General features: G+C 40.1%; 1 protein-coding gene across 1 annotated transcript in view; it reads right to left on the reverse strand.

Annotated features, from left to right (window-relative positions):
• The window catches only part of CSTPP1 (centriolar satellite-associated tubulin polyglutamylase complex regulator 1), a 208733-nt gene that overhangs the window by 166890 nt on the left and 23741 nt on the right, over positions 1–18102 (reverse strand). The window lies entirely within an intron of this gene.

The following is an 18102-nucleotide window of genomic DNA, read 5'->3' on the forward strand; positions in this document are numbered from 1 at the left end:
GTGCATAAGAAGTTCCTTTTCTCCACATCATCATGTTTACTAGATATACAAAATTGCTTTACAAAGTATGTTTTGATTTACACTCCTCCCCACCATAAGAATATCTGTTTTCACTATGACTGTTTTCACTGACTTCGTGATCTTGCCAATTTAACAGTTATAAAATAGTTTCTCACTGTTGTTTCAGTATTCTAGTCTTCTTACTTAATTAAGTTAAGCATATTTTCATGGTCATTTGTATTTCTCTTCTGTGAATTGTTGTCGTTACATGACAGCTGGAAAAACCATAGCTTTGACTATACAGACCTTTGTCGGCAAAGTAATGTCTCAGGTTTTTAATATGCTGTCTAGGTTGCCTATAGCTTTTCTTCCAAGGAGCAAGCGTCTTTTAATTTCATGGCCGCAGTCACCATGTGCAGTGATTCTGGAGCCCAATAGTCTTTCACTATTTCCATTGTTTCCCCATCTATATGCCATGAAGTGACTGGACTGAATGCCATGATCTTAGTTTTTTGAATGTTGAGTTTTAAGCCAGCTTTTTCATTCTCCTCCTTCACCTTCATCAAGAGGCTCTTCAGTTCCTCTTCAGTTTCTATTAGGGTGGTGTCATCTGCATATCTGAGGTTATTGATATTTCTCCCTGCAATCTTGATTCCAGCTTGTGATTCATCCAGCCAGGCATTTCGCATGATGTACTCTTCATATAAGTTAAATAAGCACGGTGACAATATACAGCCTTGACGTACTCCTTTCCCAATTTGGAACCAGCCTAACCAGTTGCTCCATGTACCATTCTGTTGCTTTCTGACCTACATACAGGTTTCTCAGGAGGCAGGTCAGGTGGTCTGGTATTCCCATCTCTTTAAGAATTTTCCATGGTTTGTTGTGATTCAACAAACCATGTCAAAGGCATTGGTGCAGTCAGTGAAGGAGAAGTAGATGTTTTTCTGGAACTCTCTTGCTTTTTCTGTGATCCAACAGATGTTGGCAATTTGACCTCTGGTTCCTCTGCATTTTCTAAATCCAGAGTGTACATGTGGAAGTTCTGAGGGTTCAGGATGGGGAACACATGTATACCTGTGGTGGATTCATTTTGATATTTGGCAAAACTAATACAATTTTGTAAAGTTTAAAAAAAAAAAAAAAAGAACGGTTGAAGCCTAGCTTGAAGGATTTTGAGTATGACCTTGCTAGCATGTGAAAGGAGTGTAACTGTATGGTAGTTTGAACATTCTTTGGCATTGCCCTTTTTTGGGATTGGAATGAAAACTGACTTTTTCCAGTGCTGTGGCCACTGCTGAATTTTCCAAGTTTGCTGGCATATTGAGTGCATAATCTGCTAACATCCTTTGCCCATTTTCCTCTCTGGTTATCTTTTTTCTTCTTTTTGATTTGGAGGCTTTTCTAATTCTCTATATGTGCAAATATACACCTACCTTAGGGGTTTTCTTATCATTTTTTTATGGTATCTTTCATTAAATTTCACCACAAAAATTTAAAATGCTGATATTGTCAGCAGTATTTATTAATATCTGTATACATTGCGCTTTTTGTCTTATTCAAACAGGCCTGCACTCCAGGTGTATAAACCTATTCCTCTATATTTTTCTCTGATGATATTTAATTTAAGCTAGTTATGTTCTTTACCAAAATTATGAGTTCACAATTAACATAGTATAATACAAAAAGAAATTTAAAACTTGCAAGAAAGAAACATAAAGTAAAAGTGTTAACCCAAAATCAAGCCTTTACTAGCTCTGAATATAAAACAGTGGTATGTCAAGTTTAACTTTCAGTTCAGTTCAGTCGCTCAGTCATGTCTGACTCTTTGCAACCCAATGGACTGCAGCACCCCAGGCTTCCCTGTCCATCACCAACTCCCAGAGGTTGCTCAAACTCATGTCCATTGAGTCTGTGATGCCATCCAACCATCTCATCCTTTGTCGTCCCTTTCTCCTTCTGCCTTCAATCTTTCCCAGCATCAGGGTCTTTTCCAGTGAGTCAGTTCTTCGCATCAGGTGGCCAAAGTATTGGAGTTTCAGCTTCAGCATTAGTCCTTCCAATGAATATTCAGGGCTGATTTCCTTTAGGATTGACTGGTGGATCTCCTTGCAGTCCAAGGGACTCTCAGGAGTCTTCTCCAATACCACAGTTCAAAAGCATCAATTATTCAGTGCTCAGCTCTCTTTATAGTTCAACTCTCACATCCATACATGACTACTGGAAAAACCACAGCTTTGACTAGACGGACCTTTTGGACCTCCAGAAAAAAACTGTAAATAAGTCATACCTTGCAGATCAATATCCTGAGAAATATCCTTTATATAAATGCAGGAGGCCTCCCTCTTTTACTAGCTCTTGATCACTACAGATTTGCTTAATGGTAGCTAAACCTATAGATATAATAAAATGACAGTCAACATTTATTAAGCTCTGCATGCAAGACAGTATTCTAAGCATTGTACAGGTATTAATTCATTTACTATTCACAACAATCCTATGAGATGGGTTTATTTCCATTTTATAGGTGACAGAAGGAAGACTCAGACATGTAATTTACCCAAAGGTCAATGGGCTGGTAAGTGGCAGAGACAGGATGTGAATCTGCAGCCCTCAAAGAGCTATGCAGCATATATATCAAATGGAATTTTCTAAGAACAAACATACAGGTTAAGGAAAGATATTTTACACTGATAGTTATAAAACAGACAAAAGGAATACTTTGCATGTGAGCACCCAAACCACCACACTGCTGCTATGCGTGCATTCGTGCTAAGTCCCTTCAGTCGTGTCCGACTCTTTGAGACCCAGGGACTGTAGCCCACCAGGCTCCTCTACCCATCGGGATTCTCCAGGCAAGAATACTGGAGTGGGTTGCCGTGCCCTCCTCCAGGGGATCTTCCTGACCCAGGGATCGAACCTGAATCTCTCAGCAGGTTCTTTACCTGGGAAGCCCCAGTGCTGCTATACAGCTAGTCAAACTCAAATACTAAAAGATAAGCCAGGAGCAAACAAAACACTACACATATGTCAACATCACCTGTGACAACCAGAAAACAAGCAGTGACTAAAGACCTTTGTGTAAAGTACAGGACGAAACACTAAAGTCTACTTCCCTCAACAAATCAAAGAACTGTACAAGTTAACAGCTGGGCAGAGCTCAGTCCCTTGACATTCAGTTTCTAGTCAACCATTAATCTTCCCCTCTTCCCTTTTCCTTCCTAAAACTGGTGGCTTTGGGGGTGGGGGGGTGCACGGGGAGTGAATGTCAAAAGGCTAAGTACTTAAATCTTACTGCTTCAGTGTTTCCAGCCTAAATCTCATTATACAGAATTTGTACATTGGAGTCTTATAATTTGAAGTGCCAGAAAAAGGAGGCTTTTACAGAGGTCAAAATGTGAAGCACTCACCTAGATGACCATAACAAAATTTACTGCCAAAATGCAGAGAAATCTAAAGAAGCACTTAAGTTTCCTATAGTTATGATTTATGATTATGAAGAAGTAATAACTATCAAGATGATAGCTTTGCAAAATCAGCTATTCATAGAGCAGTAGAGTTCTTGCCTGGAAAATCCCAGGGATGGAGGAACCTGGTGGGCTGCCGTCTATGGGGTCACACAGAGTCGGACACAACTGACGCAACTTAGCAGCAGCAGCAGAGTTATCAGATTAAAAAGCAGAGACATTACTTTGGCAACAAAGGTCCGTCTAGCCAAGGCTATGGTTTTTCCAGTAGTCATGTATGGATATGAGAGTTGGACTGTGAAGAAGGCTGAGCCCCGAAGAATTGATGCTTTTGAACTGTGGTGTTGGAGAAGACTCTTGAGAGTCCCTTGGACTGCAAGGAGATCCAATCAGTCCATTCTAAAGGAGATCAGTCCTGGGTGTTCTTTGGAAGGAATGATGCTAAAGCTGAAACTCGAGTACTTTGGCCACCTCATGCGAAGAGTTGACTCACTGGAAAAGACTCTGATGCTGGAAGGGATTGGGGGCAGGAGGAGAAGGGGACGACAGAGGATGAGATGGCTGGATGGCATCACTGACTCGATGGACGTGAGTCTGAGTGAACTCCGGGAGTTGGTGATGGACAGGGAGGCCTGGCATGCTGCGATTCATGGGGTCGCAAAGAGTCGGACACAACTGAGCGACTGAACTGAGAGTTATCAGATCAACTCCATAAACATTCACAATACCGTTTTCCAGAAAACACAACCTATAAATTGACAAACATGGAACAAGTCACGTGCCATTCATAATGTCATATCAGGCAGAGAAGTATTAATGTTATAGGGTGAAAACTAATTGTGCTACATAGAGTCATCAAAGGTTGTAGCATTTGGGGCAAACCACGCATTTACACATTATCAGCAGTTATGTTTGGTAATATGCAATTGAACTATGATATACAGATCAGTTACATTAATGCAACAAGGTACTAATGCAATAATTTATCAATTATTTGGCATTTTATATTCAAACTATTTCATAAAAATTAGTTCGCACTCGCAACAACTCACAAAACAGCAGTAGGGTCTCATTTAATCTAGTGGCAGAAAGATACAGAGGAGTTCCAATTTAAGGTAGCTGAAAACTCACGGGCTTAGAATTTCCAATCCTCTCTCTTCTGAGTGATCCTGCTTCTTCTGTATGAAGGTGGGATTCTTTTTCAAATGAGAGTCTCACATGTCAAATCCCCACTCAGAACTATGTCTACACCCTGCTTATGGGATAAGGCTGTAATAATGCTCAATAATCCCTCTGAGTTTCTATTTTTTTATAACATAGATATTTATAGATGCCTAGAGGCCTAGGTCAAAGTGCACAAGAAGTCACATGCAATGAATGACTGGAACAGCACAGGCTAGACAGAGAGGCCCCAGACTAATGTACACAGAAAATTCATGCCAGCACTTAACATATCATCTAAATTAATGGTGTAAAACACCAAGTGAAGTCAAAGTGAAGTCGCTCAGTCGTGTCTGACCCTCAGCGACCCCATGGACTGCAGCCCACCAGGCTCCTCCGTCCATGGGGTTTTCCAGGCAAGAGTACTGGAGTGGTGTGCCATTGCCTTCTCCCACCAAAGTACCCTATAAAGACAGGCTTTGGATCTATTTTACCTCAGCCACATAATTTCTGACTCGTAACTCAAATGACTAATGTTGGAATGTTGGAATGTTGCAGTGTCCAAGCCTACCTTTCCTGCTGGGCTCAACTCAAATGCCACCTGGCCAGGAAGCTTTCTCAGATTCTCTCCCAGCCAGAAGCAATCTTCCTTTTCCTGAACTCCCTAAATACCAATTTTAAATATTTCCAACGGCACTTTCTACTTTGATATAGAGTTATTTCTGTTACACATGTGTTACCTCCTTTGTTAAGACTTCTTGCTCCTTAAAGACACAGAGGTAACCATAAGTCATTTATCTTCTATCCCTTATAACACTCTGGGTCATTCAGCGTCTTTCACATACCAGTCATTCAAATATTTACTGAATGAATACATAACTCGAATCACTATTTATAAACGGTGGCGCTATTCTTCATTCAACTCAGCCATTTCAGCAGGACCGTGCCTCCCAGGTGGGCATCACTACGCGCCAAAACGCGTTCTGTGGCAACGCTGGGGTTCTGACAGGAAGCCACTGCGTCCTGCTCTCAGCCCTTCCTTCCACTGCCTTTTTACTGTTCTGTCCCTCCACTCCAGGGGAAGCACTTGTTCCTTTTATTGTTACTAAGAGCCTCATTATGTTCAAGGTAAAGTGGGAAAAAAAAAAAGCATTTGATGCAATTACCAGTTCCTCCACAAATTTGGGGGCTACTTGTCATTTCAACATTCAAGACGTGAATAGAAGAAAAGTCCAAATTCTTTTCACTCCCAAGAACTATTTTCTTTTTCTCTTTTAGACAAAATGGAAGCACACAGCACAGGAAGCAGTCCTCAGTAAGCCACCGTTCATAAACAGCTTTGCTGAAAGCGTAACAAAGGTTCTGTTGTGCGCTTGCATGGCAGGGCCAGTAAGCAGCAGGAGCAGATGAACTCTTTAAGAAACAAAGGTTCTGTCTCCATGCAAATGTTTGCATTAATAAAAAACGAAGGAAAAGATATAGAAAACGCAGGCTAGCTGGACATAATGGGTCTCTAAACGGGAGGTTTTTCACATTTTTCAGGCGGAGTCAGCAGGTCTTTTAAAAACTTTGTCATTCTGAACATTTCACAGACATCACAAGAAAGACATGCAAATAACAGAAGCAAATCAAAGGACGTCCCGCTGTTCTGCTGGCGCCTCCTCATCCCTGCCTGGTTTGTCATTTTCTGTTAACCCTGGGGGCGGCTGCTGTGTTGTTGAGGAATGGAGTCCCCAGCCCATGTGGCAGTACATGTCCAGCCAGCTGGCCCCTGCACTGATGGCATTACAATGCAAGCCATGTACCACCACTCAGGGACACGTGCTGCCAGGCAACAAGTGCAGTGTGTGACTTTTACACACCCAGCTTGCAAATCTGCATTGGAAAGAGCCTCTAGACTAACCACTTAATAAGATATGATCTTCTTGACTGTTAGCATCACTGAGCAGTTCTCTGAAGACAGATTGACTGAGAACCAGCCCTTCCAAGTGAAATCTACAATAAGGGCCTTAAAATAAATGCAGAAAATTCAAAAACCGCGTGAGGGGAGACGTTTACCAAATACTGACACACTATATTAATGCTACCGTGCATTATCTCCCTTAATCTTCACAGTCACCGTTTAAGGTGGATATTTCTTATCCCCGTTACAGGCGGAGAAAATTGAGGGTTTTGAAGGTAATTCACTTGCCCAAGGTCACACAGCCAACAATGGCAAGCCAAAACTAAAAGCTATCTAATGCGCAAACTCCTCTCTATTTTTAAAAAATTTAAATTGTCAGCCCTTACTTCTGTGTCTCTTGTGACTGAAACCCAGTTTATTCTGAAAATGTTACAATGACCATACTCATCCACTGCATGTCCACTGAAGTGTATTACTCTTTCTCTGTTTTAATCATTTTAAATCTTTATCATTCACTTTTTTTTTTAAGAGTGAGCGGCTTTTTGTTAGGTCATGATAAGAATTTAATTAAAGCTGCAAATGCTTTCTCAAAGAAAAATGTATATAGTTTAACATGTTACAATTTTAGAACACTGAAGAACTTCCAAAGGCTCATCTATAACTCCTCTGAGGATTCAGGGCCTACATGTTTAAAAAAAAAAAAAAAACAAATTTCTCTTCATGGAAGTACATGGTCAGTTTTCTTTCACAATGATGAGCTACCAAGTCCCAACCTGACAATTCCTTGTCCTCCTCAGCTTTCACTGAACACACTATTCCTCTTCACCAGGACTTGAAATCACTTATGTCCTCCCACAGACTGTCCCATTGGCCTCTCTTTCTGTACTTGAATCAGTAGCCAGTCACTGCATTCTCACCACTGCTCCTGAATTATAAAAGCTTAGGAGTTAAAGGACTTAAGGTTGATAAGTCCTTAAGTTAAAGGTTGTATCACGCAACTCCAATCATTTTACAGATACAGAAATTGAAGTCATTCTTCTTTCTTTTTGCCCTTGATTCAGTAATAGAAAGTTCTTGGGCTTGCTCAAATGCATCTCTTAAGCTCTCCATATTTCTATCCAGAACCACATTGCCAAAGTTTTTCTTTGTACAAAGCAAACAAAATAAATCATGGTAATAACTGAATTATTTTCAAATATTTTTTCCCAACTCCCTGAAAGCACCCAACTTTTTAAAAGCAATAGTCAAATGGCATGCATGGGCTTCGCTGGTGACTCGGTGGGAGAGTTCGCCTGCCAGTGGAGACACGTGTTTGATCCCTGGGTCGAGAAGATCCCCTGGAGGAGGAGATGGCAAGCTTCTCTAGTATTCTTGCCTGAAAAATCCCAAGGAAAGAGGAGCCTGGTGGGCTACAGTCCGTCGGTCGCAAAGAGCTCGACACGACTGAGTGATTAAACGGGCACACGCACACCGGTGCAGGAGACATGGGTTGGATCCCTGGTTGGGGAAAATCCTATGTGCTGAGGAGCAACTGAGCCCGCGTGCCACAACCACTGAGCCTGTGCTCTAGAGCCCGGGAGCCTCAACTACTGAGCCCATGTGCCGTAACACTGAAGCCTGCATACCCTAGAGTCTGTGCTCCACGTCACGGGAAGCCACTGCAGTGAGAGCCCACGCCCCACAACTGGAGAAGAGCCTGCGCAGCAAGGGAGACCCAGCACAGCCATAGGTAAATAAATAAGAAAACACACAAAAGTAATAGTCAAATGATATTATCCAGGCTCCTTTTATCCTGAGAGCCCACGCCCCACAACCGGAGAAGAGCCTGCGCAGCAAGGGAGACCCAGCACAGCCATAGGTAAATAAATAAGAAAACACACAAAAGTAATAGTTAAATGATATTATCCAGGCTCCTTTTATCCTATTAATAGTCCATTTAGGCCCCTGGTACTAATCATAATACAGGATCAAGTACAAAACATGGTTTTTGTCCTATAATAAGTGATACTAAGTTTAATAAATTATTGACTTTCTTTACATCTATTATTTATTTATTGGGCTGTGCTAGGTCCTAGCTGTGGTACGCCAGATCTTTGACCTGCACAGAGGCATTCGGTATCTTTAGCTGAGGCACGCAAACCTTTAGTTGTGGCATGTGGGATCTAGTTCCTTGACCAGGGATCAGACCTGGATTCCCTGCATTGGGAGCGTGGAGTCTTAGCCACTGGACCACCAGAGAAGCCCCTTAACTTTCTTTAATATAATGCTAGGCTGAAAGATAATCAAAGTACTGATAATCAGATTACTGAATTATACTGAACCTTTAACATGAAGATACCAGATGAGGAAAATTATTACATGCGTTTATGATAAAAAGGCAGAAAAAGTATTCTAGAGAAAGTAAAGAAGGAAGCTATTTTGGAGGAGGGTAAATGGCAAAGCTCAACACTACTAGAAAATTGGAGAATCAAAACATAATCATATCAAATGGATTTAAAAGAGGTGGTTGAAAAAACTAAATGCAGTTGTCCATACAACATAAGAGAGGGGGAAAGGGGTGAAATAGGGCAGGGTGAGAACAACTCCTCTCAATGTATGCCTTGCTATTTGGTTGGTGCAAAAGTAATTGTGGTTTTGCATTGTTGAATTTTGCCATTTGACGTTGGAATACATTCTTAAATAAATGTGGTTAGGTTATACATCATTCTAATGTGCATTCCTCACGGGATTTTTTTGGTTAGGATTTATTACTTGCTGTTTATTTTAGACTACAGCAATGATGTTAGACAAAAAGCAAATTAGAACAATTTTTAAATTTGCATTCAAAATGGGCAGCGAAGCAGCGGAGACAACTCGCAACATCAACAACGCCTCTGGCCCAGGAACTGCTAATGAATGTACAGTGCAGTGGTGGATCAAGAAGTGCTGCAACGGAGACGAGAGCCTTGAGGATGGCCAGCCATTGGAAGTTGACAATGACCAGTTGAGAGCAATCATTGAAGCTAATCCTCTTACAACTACCAGAGAAGTTGCCAAGTTTGGCATTTGAGGCAAATTGGAAAGGTGAAAAAGCTTGATAAGTGGGTGCCTCATGAGCTGACCGCAAATCAAAAACATCTTTTTAAGGCGTTGTTTTCTCTTATTCTGCACAACAACGAATCATTTCTCGATTGAATTCTGACACGCAACAAAAAGTAGATTTTACACGACAACCGGCAACAACCAGCTCAGTGGCTGGACACAGAAGAAGCTCCAAAAACCACTTCCCAAAGCCAAACGTGCACTAAAAAAAAGGTCATGGTCACTGGTGGTTTGCTGCCAATCTGATACACTACAGCTTTCTGAATCGCAGCCCATTACATCTAAGAAATACACTCAGCAAATCAATGAGATACACTGAAAATTGCAATGCCCACAGCCCACTTTGGTCAACAGAAAAGGCCCAATTCTTCTCCACGACAACGCCTGACCACACACTGCACGACCAGTACTTCAAAAGTTGCACAAATCGGGCTACAAAGTTTTGCCTCATCTGCCCCATTCACCTGACCTCTCACCAACCTACTACGACTTCTTCAAGCATCTCGACAACTTTCTGCAGGGAAAACACTTCCACGACCAGCAGGAAGCAGGAAATGCTTTCCCAGAGTTCGTCGAATCCCGAAGCATGGATTTTATGCTACGGGAATAAACAAATGTATTTCTTGTTGGCAAAAATGTGTCGATTGTAATGGCTCCTATCTTGATTAATAAAGATATGTTTAAGTCTAGTTATAATGATTTAAAATTCAGGTCCAAAATAGCAATTACTTTTGTACCAACCTTATATTTTTTGAACCTGTGGATGTGTTACCTACTGTGTGTGTGTGTGTGTGTATACATATATAAACATACATGTAATAAACATATTAGTACTGTGAGGTATACACACATTCTAAAAAGACTGCAGGCTGAGAAGAGGCTGAATCTTAGCACTGATATAGTATCCATAAAGCATTTATTCAATAGGACTTTTACTTCCTTGGAGATGAGAAAAGGCTAAAGTTAAAAGGAACTAAAGACACTTACAGATAAGAGGGTTCAAATTAAACCAATACAGTGTATGTGCACGTGTGCTAAGTTGCTTCAGTGAAGTCCAACTCTTTGCAACCCTGTGGACTGTGGCCCGCCAGGCTCCTTTGTTCATGGGATTCTCCAGGCCAGAATACTGGAGTGGGTCGGTTGCCGTTTCCTTCTCCAGGGTTGACTCCGCATCTCCCGTCTCCTGCACTGGCAGGTGGGGTCTTTACCACTAGTGCCGCCTGGGAAGCCCCAGTACAGTATTTCCTAGGGTTTTTCCTTTCTCGTTTTTATCTCCTTTTTAAATTTACTTATTATATTTTTCAAAATGTAATGCTTTGACATTAGAAATATTGCTTTATAAACATTGCCAAGTATAAAAATACGTCCCTGGAATTTTCGGTTTCCCCTGCCCAAATCATCTTGCTACCTTCCTAAGGAGATATATTCTCTTTGACTCCTTGTCTAATTCCTCCAACCCCCAGTGATCTCCTTTTCTCCCCCTCAACTATTACTTATTACATAGCACTTGATTTCATATTGACTTAAAGTATTTTACTTCATCTGTAAGTAACCTCAACTAAATTATAATATAATTGAAGACATTCCTTTGTTTAATAATTAGTTAATTTACCTAAGCATAGTCCTTGTCCTCGAAGAGATTATTTAAGATTGACTGGAGAAGCAGATATATAAATCAAAGATGATAACACAGTATGATCATTGTTACAAAGGAGGCATGGAAAAAAGGTAAAGATAAAGAGGCCTATGTCTGTCTGGGAGAAAGAATGTTTCAAAGAATGTGAAAGAATTTCCAGGTGAACAAGTAGAGAAGGGATATTTAACACAGACACATCAGCACGTGCAGAAGCATCAGCATGTGAAAAGCATGGGAGATCTGGAAAGCGACAAATAGTTGAGTATTCCTAAGAGATAAAGCTGGACAGCATCATCATCATCAAGGGTTTTATAAAGAGTACAGATGTTAGGAAACCACAGGAGGATTCTGAGCTGGAGAGTGACAGTCATATTACTATTTCTGAAAGATCACTTTGACAGCACCGTGGAAGAGCTGGAGGGAGAAAGATTAGAGGTGCAGACAACCAGGAGGGCAACTGTTGAAACAGTACAGGCCCGAGGCATTAAAGGCCCAAAGTAGGGGAGTAACAAGGGAAATGACAGATCAAATCAACAGAAGCTGGTAACTGACTGGATATGAGAGGTTCAAGGATGGGAGGGCACTTGGGATGATTTCTGGGTTCCTTTCTTGGGCATTTGGGAATACGATGATTCCACTCACAAGACCAAATAAAGGACCAGAAGCCGGAATGATAACCTTTCTGTGCATTGTGCAGGATTGAGCACAGTGCTGAGCACGCACAGAGTCAAGTCATTCCCTGGGCCAACTGGCTGTCTTGAAAAAGACAACAGAACCTTTTGCTTAATGACCTTTTGGTCACGTTCCTAAAGTTGGCATCAATCACCATGCACTGATACGATTCCTGGGCACAGGATAACTGAAGTGGACTAATTTACCCAGGAAACAAGTAAAATAGGCCACACTTGTGTGAATGTGAGGTACATGTGTGTCTGTGTGTGTGCACGTAAGTGTTGGGGTGGGAGGGTGCAGTTTATGAGCAAAACATCCATATTTATGTAATGCTGTGACAGAGACTGCTGGTTGCTAACTCTAGTAACCTTTTTCTCCTTAGAAACATACTCCAATTTTACCTGGGTACATAGCCACTGGCATAAAGATCATATTTTTCAGCTTCTCTTGAAGCTAGGCTTTCCTTATGTGATTAAGCCATAAAATGTGAGCACAATATTGTGAGGGTCTTTTAGAAAGTATTTAGATGAAACTGATTCAGCTGAAAGATGTCCCTTATCCATCCCAGAAAGGAACAGAGAAGCTACTTCAGTCCTCATGGATCATGAGGCAAAAAAAAAAAAAAGGGAGTCTATGGTTGGACGTCAGAGTAGGAAGACAGAAGCCTTAGTTCCCGATTACACTTGGAACACACCATACCAGCCATGGACTGCTTATTGTCAGTCTTCTAAGTCATTTAAATCATGTTGTTTTAGGGTTTTCTGTTGTATTTAGAGAAACCTAATATAAACATGAAATGCCTATGTATTTGCCCTAAAGTATAAATGAAGAGATTAAACTAATGTACCAATCAGAAAGCTCATTGGTATCCACTAATTTAGGTTAGCGCACACTGGGCCACCATGACGTGTTTCCAGAATCATCCCAGAGTCTGAAGAAATGCACTGTTGCCTTCCATGCTGAATCACTGCACACAGGGTAAGGCCTTCCTGACTCTTAACTGAACACTCAGATTTGTAACACCCCTGAAAGTTCACTAAATGCTTTCACTTACATTATCTCAATGAACCTTGCAACCAACCTAGGAATCAGATATGGAGAAGGCAATGGCACCCCACTCTAGTACTCTTGCCTGGAAAATCCCATGGACGGAGGAGCCTGGTGGGCTGCAGTCCATGGGGTTGCTAAGAGTCGGACAAGACTCAGCGACTTCACTTTCACTTTTCACTTTCCTGCATTGTTAAAAACATTGGAAAAAACACTTTCCTCCAATGTTCTTGCCTGGAGAATCCCAGGGACAGGGGAGCCTGGTGGGCTGCCATCTATGGGGTCGCACAGAGTCGGACACGACTTAAGCGATTTAGCAGTAGCAGGAATCAGATAAGGTTGGAATTATTCTCTCCATTTTACAAATGAGGAAATTGCCCAAGGTCATACAGTTTATAAATGGTAAAGCAAAGATTTAAAATTTAATCTCATAAGTGTAAATATACCCCACTGAATCATAGTGGATAATTTCTAGAGAGATTCTTACAGATATTCAAAAGTTTTTAAAAATGACCATGATTGATACTAACTAATATGAACATAAATACCATGATTTGTACGTGTGTGTGTTGACAACAGATCACAAATCAATGTCTTAGTATTTCACAGAACTTGTATAGACATTTTAAAATTAATTTTTCCCTTTACTAACTGAGGAGGCAGTCTGTTCAACTTCAGAGCTGATGACAGTAGCATTTCCTGTGATCCTGCCTTTTGCACTAGAGAGGAAAATGAGCAAACGAAGGGCAGCACATGAAGTCAGAGGCAGCAAAGGGGCAGCAGAACTCCTCTCTACAGGCCCCTTCTCTCTGGACAACCTAGGTCAGAGTCCATTCAGGTCCTCCTGCTGGTGGCATAAGACACTTCTGCAATTGCTTCCAGAAATCTCTAATCAGAAAGTTTATATTGCTCAAATAATCCAACACTTCAAGGAAAGGTGAACTGACCTTTAGTCCAGCTCTTAAACACTGAATTGATCCCAGCCCTGCACTGCCATTCCACAGAGAGGCCCCCAGGCTAACAGCCTAAGCAAGAGGGTCTTGTTCTATGAGCCCCGGTTTCTAATCATTGTCTTAGATTGCTCCTCAGAGCATTATGCAAGTTATTGAGCCTCCCTCCAAGCTGAATTTCCTCATTAGATTATGGGGGAGAAGGATACTTTGCTCTCCGGCACTATCTGGAAGCTTGATTAAGCATAACTGCATATTTTGCTTTTGTAACAGTTAATATAAATAGATATGGAGAATGAAATAACTGCATTTTCTTCTACTTCTCTGAATTTATACTTTGTCTTTCCAAAACAAGTCAGTAGAGAACCTCATTAATGGATCGAATTTAAGAAAATGTTAATCTAAGGAGAAAGATCTGAATGGCACCAGAGGGAGAAGGAAAAGATCAAAGAAACTTGACTTTCAAGTTCATTTTCCTGAGATTATAAAAGCATGGAGCTGATGGCAACCATATTAAGGTCATCTAGTTTAATACTTTTTTAAAATTAGAAGATCAACATTGTTATTGCATTTTAAAACATTACTTAAACACAGAATTCCTCTATCATAAAATAGCTGCTGCTGCTACTGCTGCTAAAGCACTTCAGTCGTGTCCAACTCTGTGCGACCCCATAGACGGCAGCCCACCAGGCTCCCTCGTCCCTGGGATTCTCCAGGCAAGAACACTGGAGTGGGTTGCCATTTCCTTCTCCGATGCATGAAAGTGAAAAGTGAAAGTGAAGTCGCTCAGTAGTCTCCGACTCCTAGCGACTCCATGGACTGCAGCCTACCAGCCTTCTCCATCCATGGGATTTGCCAGGCAAGAGTACTGGAGTGGGTTGCCATTGCCTTCTCCGATCATAAAATAGCAAGAGATTACATATCTCTATGGTCCTGCCTCATCTTCACTAAAATCCACAGGTTTATGTTAGAGTTCTACCTTTTTCTGTTGTTTGTTTCTACATGCTTTTACACACATACACACTCACACCCACACACATAAAGTCTTCTTAGGAATTACATAATGATATAGTAATATGATATTCCACTGTATTAATTTACCTCAGTTTGCTTCTGGATTATTTCCAATTTTTTATTAAAAATAATGTGGCTATAAAATTTTTTTTACAATTTATTTTTTCTTTTGAATTATTTCCTTAAGATATATTCCCAGAAGTAGGATTGATTGGTTTGATCTCCTTGCAGTCCAAGGGACTCTCAAAAGTCTTCTCCAACACCACAGTTCAAAAGCATCAATTCTTTGGCACTCAGCCTTCTTTCTGGTTCAACTCTCACATTCATACATGACTGCTGGAAGAACTATAGTTTTGATTGTATAGACCTTTGTCAGCAAATAATGTCTCTGCTTTTTAATATTCTGTCTAGGTTTCCTATAGATATTCTTCCAAGGAGCAAGCATCTTTTAATTTCATGGCTGCAGTAACCATCTGCAGTGATTTTGGAGCCCAAGAATATAATAAAGTCTTTCACTGTTTCCATTGTTTCCCCATCTATTTGCCATGAAGAGATGGGACCAGATGCCATGATCTTCAGTTTTTGAATGTTGAATTTTAAGTCAGCTTTTTCACTCTCCTCTTTCACCTTTATCAAGAGGCTCCTTAGTTCCTCTTCACTTTTTGCTATTAGGGTGGTGTCACCTGCATATCTGAGATTATTGATATTTCTCCTGGCAATCTTGATTCCAGTTTGTGACTCATCCAGCCCAGCATGTCCCATGATCTACCCTGCATATAAGTTAAATAATCAGGGTGACAATATGCAGCCTTGACATACTCCTTTCCCAGTTTGGAACTAGTCCATTGTTTCATGTCCAGTTCTAACTGTTGCTTCTTGACCTGCATACAGGTTTCTCAGGAGGCAGGTCAGGTGGTCTGGTATTCCTATCCATTTAAGAATTTTCCACAGTTAGTTGTGATCCACAGTCAAAGGCTTTAGCGTAGTCAATGAAGCAGATGTTTTTCTGGAATTCTCTTGCTTTTTCTGATACAATGGATGTTGGCAATTTGATCTCTGGTTCCTCTACCTTTTCTAAATCCAGCTTATATATCTGGAAGTTCTTGGTTCACATACTGTTGACGCCTAGCTTGGAGGATTTTGAGCATGACCTTTGTAGCCTGTGAAATGAGTGCAATTGTGTGGTAGTTTGAATATTCTTTGGCACTGCCTTTTCTGGGATTGGAAAGAAAACTGACTTTTTCCAGTTCAGTGGCCACTGCTGACTTTTCCAAATTTGCTGGTGTATTGAGTGCAACACTTTAACAGCATCATCTTTTAGGATTTGAAATAGTTCAGCTGGAATTCTATCACCTCCACTAGCTTTGTTCACAGTGATATTTCTGAAGGCCCACTTGACTTTACACTCCAGGATGTCTGACTCTAGGTGAGTGATCCCATCATCATGGTTATCCGGGTCATTAAGATCTTTTTTGTATAGTTCTTCTGTGTATTATTGCCACCTCTTATTAGTATCTTCTGCTTCTGTTAGATCCATACCGTTTCTGTCCTCTGTTGTGCCCTGAATTTATTTATCAACTCCCTGCTGACAGCATTTTTGTTTCTAGTTTGGGTCTATTATGAATGGTATCACTATGACACCCTAGTATAAGTCTTTTAGTACAGGGGTCTCCAACCTCAGAGATCTAATGCCTGATGATCTGAGGTGGAGCTGATATAATAAGAAAAGAAATAAAATACACAATAAATGTGATGTGCTTGAATCATCCCCAAACCACCTTACCCCCTCCTCAGTCTCTGGAAAAACTGTCTTCCATGAAACTGGTCCCTGGTGCCAAAATTTAGTAAACTCATGTCTGTATTTTCAGCTGGTTCTGGGCCCTGAAGTGCATGACTAGGCCACAGGGGATGAGTAGGTTCAACTTTTGTATATATTGCCAAGGAGCTTTCCTGGTTTGCAGAATGGCCACCTTCCTCCTCAGGTGGTAAAAACAGAAATTATCTCTCTTGAGTCTGTTTGTATTGGGTTGGCCAAAAAGTTTGTTTGGATTTTTCATACAATGTTATGTAAAAAGATGGATGAACTTTTTGGCCAACCCAATATAATCTCATGATGAAGGCTCCATCTTATGACCCGATTACCTGCCAATGGCCCCACCTCTAAATACCATCACATTGGGAATCAAGGCTTCAGCATAGGAGCAGGGCATAAGGAAACTTTCAGGTGATGAAAATGCTATGTCTCCTAACTGAGGTGATGACTACATGGCTATATATTAACATATATATATCAAAGCTTATTAAATCTCACCCTTATATGGTTTTTATTATATTCAAATTATACATCCATAAAACTGTCAGTAAAAAAGAGATGACGGTTTTTTCTGAGTTAATTACAAACTTTGTAATTGAACTACTTGTTTCTGAAAGATCAAAAAAATCACCATTTGTTGTGTACTGTATTTTATTATTTAATTTTATTTTATATTTTCTTTAGTTTGCTACTTTGCTCCTTTTCTGAAGTCTTTAAGTATAAACTTAATTATGTTTTTATGTCTTATTAATTTAAATATTTATAGCAGTAACTTTTCCTCTGAACATTGCTTTAGTAAATGTCCATAGATTTTAATTGTGTTGTGGTTATAAATAGTCTATTGTTATTTCTCAAATTTATTTCCTAACCCAGTTGTAAAGGAAAGTAATTTTTAAATTATCCTTGTGGTTAGGTACTTTTAAATTATACTTTCATTATCTCTAATTTTATAGTATTATAGCTTGAGGATGCAATATATATGATTTCTGCCTTTTATTAATCAAAAGCTTCTTTGTACCTTGTATATAATAAATGTTTGCAAAGGATCCACATATTTTTAATTTCTAAATTTTCTCATTTATTCTTTTCCTAAATGTTTTAATTTTACCTTACTGTCTGTAATATCAGATTTATAAAAAAGAACAATATTAATCAGACTTTCTTCATAGGTTAAGATGAATATGATAATATACCTAAATGTGCTTTATAACAATATAGTACTACAGTATAGTTAAATGTACTTTAAACAATAAAGTACTATACAAGTATCAGTTATTTATATTTGGGTGATAGCCCAATCCACTTAAATTTAACATAATACTTGTTTATGCTTCATTCATTCATTTAAACATTATATG

Source organism: Bos mutus, chromosome 15 (assembly GCF_027580195.1).
Source record: "Bos mutus isolate GX-2022 chromosome 15, NWIPB_WYAK_1.1, whole genome shotgun sequence".
Taxonomy (NCBI): Eukaryota; Metazoa; Chordata; class Mammalia; order Artiodactyla; family Bovidae; genus Bos; species Bos mutus.